General features: G+C 39.6%; 1 pseudogene; it reads left to right on the plus strand.

The window, feature by feature from the left end:
* Positions 1–8290: 8290 nt before the first annotated feature.
* LOC118649595 lies at positions 8291–8757 on the plus strand (annotated as a pseudogene).
* Positions 8758–9238: the final 481 nt, after the last annotated feature.

The following is a 9238-nucleotide window of genomic DNA, read 5'->3' on the forward strand; positions in this document are numbered from 1 at the left end:
ATTTTGAGAAATTAGATTTTCTGATTAAACATTCTGCAAGAGTGCTGGTTTTTATTGTTCTTCTCTCCCAAAGGAGAACAAACTACTTCATATGTTTAGGCACCAAAGTTCATGTCTTGAAGTGTCTTCCTGCCCAAGAACTATTTTATCTCACATGGTGCCAACATATATGTGTTCATTAGAACTGAACGACTCAACATCTAGATATGTCAGTGAGATCAAACATGGGTAGACAAAGAAACCCCCAAAGGAAAGAAAAGGAGGACTCGCCAGAAAAGCAGCTAAGTGATACAGAGGCATTCAACATGACAGAAAAAGAATTCAGAATAAGGGTCCTAGAGTGCATAAACCGGATGGAGGAAAAAATCAACAACTTATGCAAGAAGCAAGAAGAAACAGATGAAAAAAATCAAACACTTATGTAAGACCCAAGAAGAAATGAAGAGCGATATAGCTGCAATAAAAAACACTATAGAGGGGGAGAACCAAGATGGCGGCATAGGTAAACACTGGAGTTTGCTGCCTCGAACAACCACTTCAAAAATACAACTAAAAGACGGAACGGACATCACCCAGAACCATAGGAAATCTGGCTGAGGGGAAATTCTTCAACTAGAAGGAAAGAGAAAAGCATACAGAGGCTCAGAGGAGGCGCAGTAGGAAAATACAAAGGTGCGGAGGTTCGCGCGGAGGGGGCGGGTGGCTGAGGGCGTGGTTGTCATTTTCAATTGGGAGGGAGGCTCAGGCTCTGAGCTCCAGTTCTGGGCAAGTCTCTAGGGACCCAGACTCAAACAGGAGAAGCGGGACTGTCTGGCATCGGTCGGAACGCAAGGGCAGCTTTCTCTCCGAGGTTTGCAGCGGTTGCTGGGACTCTGACAGGCAGAGCCTCTAGGGACGGGACTGAGAGCAGCCATGACTGCTTCCTCTACCCGCCCTGTTTGATCCTGTGCAACCCGCCATGCCCAAGCCCAGCACAGAGCCATTTGATGGGTAGCCTCAGGCAAAGGCTAGATTAGCACCTCCCCAGAGGACAGAAGTTTTCCCACTGCAGACACAGCTGATTCTCACGGCCAGTTGGCCTAGAGGTCAAATCCCCCTAGTATCAACTACAACAATCAAGGCTTAACTACAACAAGACTGCGCACAAAGACCACTAAGGGGTGCACCAAGAAAGCATAAAAAAATGTGGAGACAAAGAAACAGGACGAAATTGTCCATGGAGGATATAGAGTTCAGAACAACACTTTTAAGGGCTCTCAAGAACTGTCTAGAAGCCGCTGATAAACTTAATGAGATGTACAAGAAATCTAATGAGACCCTCAATGCTATGATAAAGAACCAACTAGAAACTAAGCATACATCGACTGAAATAAAAAATATTATACAGATTCCCAACAGCAGACCAGAGGAGCGCAAGAATCAAGTCAAAGATTTGAAATGCGAAGAAGTAAAAAACACCAAACCAGAAAAGCAAAATGAAAAAAGAATCAAAAAATATGAAGATAGTGTAAGGAGCCTCTGGGACAGCTTCAAGCGTACCAACATCAGAATTATAGGGGTGCCAGAAGATGAGAGAGACCAAGATATTGAAAACCTATTTGAAGAAATAATGACAGAAAACTTCCCCTACCTGGTGAAAGAAATAGACTTAAAACTCCAGGAAGCTCAGAGAACACCAAACAAAAGGAATCCAAAGAGGACCACACCAAGACACATCATAATTAAAATGCCAAGAGCAAAAGACAAAGGGAGAATCTTAAAAGCAGCAAGAGAAAGAAACTCAGTGACCTACAAGGGAATACCCATAAGACTGTCAGCGGATTTCTCAACAGAAACTTTGCAGGCCAGAAGGGAGTGGCAAGAAATATTCAAAGTGATGAATGCCAAGAACCTACAACCAAGATTACTTTATCCAGCAAAGCTATCATTCAGAATTGAAGGTCAGATAAAGAGCTTCACAGATAAGGAAAAGCTAAAGGAGTTCATCACCACCAAACTGAAATGCTGAAAGGTATCCTTTAAGAAGAGGAAGAAGAAGAAAAAGGTAAAGATACAAATTATGAACAATAAATATGCATCTATCAACAAGTGAATCTAAGAATCAAGTGAATGAATAATCTGATAAACAGAATGAACTGTTGATTATAATAGAATCAGGGACATAGAAAGGGAATCGTGTGACTATTCTTGCGGGGGAAAGGGGTGTGGGGATGCGGGAAGAGACTGAACAAATATCGTGCACCTATGGATGAGGACAGTGGGTGGGGAGTGAGGACGGAGGGTGGGGTGGGAACTGGAAGGAGAGGAGTTATGTGGGGAAAAAAGAGGAACAAATGTAATAATCTGAACAATAAAGATTTAATTATAAAAAAAAAAACACCATTGAAAGTATCAACAGTAGACTAGGAGAAGTGGAGGACCGAATTAGTGAATTAGAAGACAAGGAAGCAAAACACACCCAAACTGTACTGCAATTGGAGAAAAAAATTAAAAGACAGGAGGAGAACCTAAGGGAGCTTTGGGACAACATGAAACGAAACAACATACGAATAATAGGGGTGCCAGAACAACAGAAAGTGGAACAAGGATTAGAAAACCTACTCGAAGAAATAATATCAGAAAACTTCCCTGAGGTGGGGAAGAAAAAAGTCACACAAGCACAGAAAGTCCCAAACAAGGTGAACCCGAAAGGACCCACACCAAGACACATCATAATTACCATGGCAAATGTTCAGGACAAAGAGAGAATCTTACAGGCTGCAAGAGAGAGACGGAAAGTTACATGCAAGGGATCTCCCATTAGATTATCAAATGATTTCTCAACAGAAACACATCACGCCAGAAAAGAATGGATGGAAGTTTACAAAGTGATGCAAAGGAAAGGACTGAATCCAAGAATACTCTATCCAGCAAGGCTATCATTCAAAATTGAAGGGGAAATAAGAAGCTTCACAGACAAAAAAAAAAAAAAAAAAAAAAAAAAAAAAAAAAAAAAAAGGCTAAGGGAGTTTATCACCACCAAGCCAGCTAAAGGGACTGGTGTAAAAACAAGAAATAAAAAGCTCAAGAAGAAAACAGCCACACACAAAAAAAGAAATGGCTACAAACAAGTACCTTTCAATAATAACTTTAAACGTAAATGGGCTAAATGCTCCAACTAAAAGACATCGAATGGCTGAATGGATAAAAAAAATGACCCATACATTTGCTGTCTACAAGAGACCCACCTCAGAAGAAGGGACTCACACAGACTGAAAGTGAAAGGATGGAAAAATATCTTTCAGGCAAATGGAAATGAAAAGAAAGCTGGGGTAGCAATACTTATATTGGACAAAATAGACCTCAAGGTGAAGGCCATAACAAGAGATAAGGAAGGCCACTTCATAATACTAAAGGGATCAATACAACAAGAAGATATAACCCTGATAAACATATATGCACCCAATGCTGGAGCACGCAAATACATAAAAAAAACTCCTGGAAGATATCAAAAGAGAGATTGACAACAATACAATCATAGTAGGGGACTTTAATACACCACCGACATCACTGGATAAATCCTCTAGACAAACAATCAGCAAAAAAACAGCAATCCTAAATGAACAACTAGATCAGATGGACTTAACTGACATCTTCAGAACACGTTACCCCAAAGTCACGGAATATACGTCTTCTCAAGCGCTCATGGGACATCTTCAAAAATAGACCACATATTGGGTCACAAACAAAGTCTCCCTAAATTCAAAAATATTGGAATCATACCAAGTATCTTCTCAGACCACAAGGCCATAATATTAGAAATAAACTACAATAAAAACAACCCCAAATACTCAAACACTTGGAAGCTGAATAGTATGTTATTAAATATTGATTGGGTTACCAATGAGATCAAAGAAGAAATTAAAAACATCCTGGAAACTAATGACAATGAAAACACAACAATCCAAAACCTTTGGGACGCAATGAAAGCAGTCCTGAGAGGGAAGTTTATATCTCTACAGGCCTATCTCAACAAACAAGAACAAATGGTAGTAAATCATCTAAATCTACAGCTCAAAGAATTAGAAAGAGAGCAACAAGAAAAGCCCAGAGGGAGCAGAAGGAAGGAGAAAATAAAGATTAGAGCAGAAATAAATGACATAGAGACCAAAAAGAAAAAAAAAATACAGAAAATCAATGGAACCAAGAGCTGGTTCTTTGAAAGGATAAACAAGATTGACAAACCTCTAGCCAGGCTCACCAAGAAGCAAAGAGAGAGGACCCAAATAAACAAAATCAGAAATGATAGAGGCGAAATAACAACTGACCAAACAGAAATACAAATGATTGTTAAAAAATACTATGGACAACTCTACTCCAACAAACTAGACAACCTGGAGGAAATAGACAAATTCCTAGAAAAATACAACATTTCAAAACTCAATCAGGAAGAATCTAAAAATCTCAATAGGCCAATAACTATGGAAGAAATTGAAGCAGTCATCATAAAGCTTCCAGCAAACAAAAGCCCAGGAGCAGACGGCTTCACAGGGGAGTTTTACCAAACATTCAAGGAAGAACTAAAACCTATCCTCCTCAGACTACTACAAAAAATTTCAAGAGGAAGGAACACTTCCAAGCTCATTCCATGAAGCCAGCATCACCCAAATACCTTAAAAACCAGGTAGAAGAGAATTACAACACAATAGAAGAGAATTACAGGCCAATATCCCTCTTGAACATAGATGCCAAAATCCTCAACAAAATCTTAGCAAATAGGATCCAGCAGTACATCAGAAAGATCACACACCATGACCAAGTAGGATTTATCCCAGGGATGCAAGGATGGTACAATATCCGAAAATCAATAAACGTGATACATCACATAAACAAATTGAAAGAAAAAAAACCACATAGTCATATCAATTGATGCAGAAAAAGCATTTGACAAAATCCAACACCCATTTTTGATAAAAACTCTCAGCAAGGTGAGAGTAGAAGGATCATACCTCAACATAATAAAAGCCATATATGACACACCCACAGCCAACATCATACTCAATGGACAAAAACTAACACCATTTCCCCTAAGAACAGGAACAAGACAGGATGCCCACTCTCACCAATTCTGTTCAACATAGTACTGGAAGTATTAGCCATTGCAATTAGACAAAAAGAAGAAATAAAAGGGATCCACATTGGAAAAGAGGAAGTAAAACTGTCCGTATTTGCAGACGACATGATATTATACATACAAAACCCTAAAGACTCCATCAAAAAATTACTAGACTTAATACATGAATTTGGCAATGTAGCAGGATACAAAATTAATGCCAAGAAATCTATGGCATTTCAATACACCAATAGTGAACTTTCAGAAAGAAAGACTAAAAAAGCAATCCCAGTTACCATCGCACCAAAAAAATTAAGCTACCTAGGAATAAACTTAGCTAAAGAGGTAAAAGACCTCTACTCAGAAAACTACAGGACGCTGAAAAAAGAGATAGAGGAAGACATAAACAGATGGAAGAACATACCATGTTCATGGATTGGTAGAATCAACATCATTAAAATGTCCATACTACCCAAAGCAATCTATAAATTCAACGCACCTCCCATTAAAATACCAACGGCATATTTCATAGATCTGGAACGAACTATCCAAAAATTCATCTGGAATAAAAAAAGTCCCCGAATAGCTGCAGCGATCTTGAGAAAGAAGAAAGTAGGTAGGATCTCAATACCAGATATCAAGCTGTATTACAAAGCCACTGTTCTCAAAACTGCCTGGTACTGGTACAAGAACAGACATGTAGATCAATGGAATAGACTAGAGAGCCCAGAAATCGGCCCAAACCAATATGCTCAATTAATATTTGACAAAGGAGGCAAGAACATACAATGGAGCCAAGATAGTCTCTTCAATAAATGATGTTGGGAAAATTGGACAGATACATGCAAGAAAATGAAACTAGACCAACAACTTACACCATACAAAAAATAAACTCAAAATGGATAAAGGACTTAAATGTACAACGAGAAACCATAAAAATTCTAGAAGAATCCAAAGGCAACAAAATCTCAGAAATATGCTGAAGCAATTTCTTCACTGATACAGCTCCTAGGGCACTTGAAACTAAAGAGAAAATGAACAAATGGGACTACATCAAAATAAAAAGCTTCTGCACAGCAAAAGAAACCATCAACAAATCAACGAGAAAACCCACTACGTGGGAAAACATATTTGCCAATGTCATATCTGATAAGGGCCTAATCTCCAAAATTTATAGGGAACTCATACAACTTAGCAAAAGGAAGATAAACAATCCAATCAAAAAATGGGCAAAGGACCTAAATCGACACCTTTCAAAAGAGGACATTCAGAAAGCCAAGAGACATATGAAAACATGCTCAAAGTCACGAATCATCCTAGAGATGCAAATCAAAAGAATAATGAGGGCCGGGACCGGTTTGGCTCAGCGGATAGAGCGTCAGCCTGAGGACTGAAAGGTCCCAGGTTCGATTCCGGTCAGGGGCATGTACCTTGGTTGCGGGCACATCCCCAGTAGGGGGTGTGCAGGAGGAAGCTGATCGATGTTTTTCTCTCATCAATGTTTCTAACTCTCTATCTTTCTCCTTTCCTCTCTGTAAAAAAAAAATCAATAAAATATATTTTTTAAAAAAGAATAATGAGGTACCATCTCACACCTGTCAGAATGGCTATCATCAACAAATCAACAAACGACAAGTGCTGGAGAGGATGTGGAGAAAAAGAAACACTCGTGCACTGCTGGTGGAAATGCAGACTGGTGCAGCCCTATGGAAGGCAGTATGGAGCTTCCTCAAAAAACTACAAATGGAACTCCCATTTGACCCTGTGATCCCACTTCTAGGAATATATCCCAAGGAATATATCCCAAAGAAAAAAACCACATAGTCATATCAATTGATGCAGAAAAAGCATTTGACAAAATCCAACACCCAGTTTTGATAAAAACTCTCAGCAAGGTGGGAGTAGAAGGATCATACCTCAACATAATAAAAGCCATAGATGACAAGCCCACATCCAACATCATACTCAATGGACAAGAACACGGTATGTTCTTCCATCTTTTTATGTCTTCCTCTATCTCTTTTTTCAACATCCTGTAGTTTTCTGAGTAGAGGTCTTTTACCTCTTTAGCTAAGTTTATTCCTAGGTAGCTTAATTTTTTTGGTGCGATGGTAAATGGAATTTTTTTTTTTAGTCTTTCTTTCTGAAAGTTCACTATTGGTGTATAGAAATGCCATACACCATGGTCCCATGGGACCAAACCAGAAACACCTATCGGAAAGGATATGTGCACCCATATGTTCATAGCAGCACAATTCACCATAGCTAAGATCTGGAAACAGCCTAAGTGCCCATCAGTAGATGAATGGATTAGAAAACTGTGGACATCTACACGATGGAATACTATGCTGCCGTGAAAAAGAAAGAACTCTTACCATGTGCAATGGCATGGATGGAACTGGAGAGCATTATACTAAGTGAAATAAGCCAGTCAATGAAGGAAAAATACCACATGATCTCACTCATTCATGGATAATAAAGACCATTATAAACTTATGAACAAAAATAGATACAGAAGCAGAGCTGCTCAAACAGACTGTCAAAATGCAGCGGGAAGGCCAGGGAGGGTAGGGGGGCAGAAGGGGAGGTAAGAGATCAACTGAAGGACTTATATGCATGCATATAAGCATAACCAATGGACATAAGACACTGGGGGGTAGGGGAGGCCAGGGGATTGTCAAGGGTGGGGGGAAAAAGGAGACATATGTAATACCCTTTGTAATACTTTAAGCAATAAAACTAAAAAAAAAAGATAAATACAGATGATATGAGATGCCTGTGTGCTAATGCCATCCATTGGTGAAAATATATATGTGACTATGACTATTGCTAATGAGAGTAGAAATTGTGTTAATATAGGCTTTAAAACTACCAAAGGATAGAACCACAATCTTATTTTTAATCTATTACAAAACACTATCATAGTGGGAGAAGATACTAAGTAGTTATACTTCATCTTTGTTTTCATTTAAGGTTTACAAAGACCATTTTCATTTTTCCATGTTTAATTGGAATAAATTTATAATCATAAGCATAAGCAAATATTCCAAACACAGAAAAGAGATTAAGATTCAAATGTATAAACAAGTTAAATAATGACATGTATCATTTATGTATAGACAAAATTGCCAGTGTTACATTCAATTCAAAAATGTAAGTTATTACCTTCCCCCTGGCTGGCAGCACAGGGGCCGCACAATGCCCAGAGTTACTATAAAAGACATGAACCAGCAGGAGTTCATCAGAGCTCTTGAAGCCTTCCTGAAAAAGTCCAGGATGCTGAAAGTCCCTAAATGGGTACACAATGGCAAGCTGCCCAAGCATAAAGAGCTTTCTCCCTACAATGAGAATTGGTTTTACACACGAGCTGCTTCCACAGTGCGGCCCCTGTACCTTCGGGAAGGAGCTGGGTTGGGTCCATGACCAAGATCTATGGAGGACAACAGAGAAATGGTGTCATGCCCAGTCACTTTGGCAGAGACTCCAAGAGTATGGTCTGCTGGTCCTCCAAGCCCTGCAGGGGCTGAAAATGGTGGAAAAGGACAAGGATGGGGGCCACAACTGACACCTCAGGGACAGAGAGATCTGGACAGAATCTCAGAGCAGGTGGCAGCTGCCAACAAGAAGCATTAGAACAAATGCTAGGTTAATAAATTGCCTCATTTGTTTAAAAAAAATTGAAGAAGTAATTTTAAAACTTTCAGCAAATAATAGTCCTGGACTGAATGTACTTACAGGACAATTTTAGCAAACATTCAAAAAGAAGAACTAGGAGAGAACCAAGATGGCGGCATAAGGTATAAACCTGTACATGCTGCCCCCCACAACCACATTAAAACTACAACTAAAAGACAAAACAGCTATCATCCAGAACCACGGGAAAGCTGGCCGAGTGGAAGCTCTACAACTAGAAGGAAAGAAAAAAGCACATTGAGACTGGGTAGGAGGTGCACAGGCGCCAAGAGCAGAGGTACGGAGGCACGCGTGAGGTGGGCAGCACCTGGGTGCACGGTTTTTTTCAATCAGAAGGGGATACAAGCTCTCGAATGCACTGAACCCATTTACTGCAAGATTCTGGGGACCCAGACTCCTACGGGGAGAAACTAGACTGTCTTGCAGCGGGTCAGAAAGCAAGGGTGGCTTGCT

This window comes from Myotis myotis, unplaced genomic scaffold (assembly GCF_014108235.1).
Source record: "Myotis myotis isolate mMyoMyo1 unplaced genomic scaffold, mMyoMyo1.p scaffold_m19_p_3, whole genome shotgun sequence".
NCBI classification, from domain to species: domain Eukaryota; kingdom Metazoa; phylum Chordata; class Mammalia; order Chiroptera; family Vespertilionidae; genus Myotis; species Myotis myotis.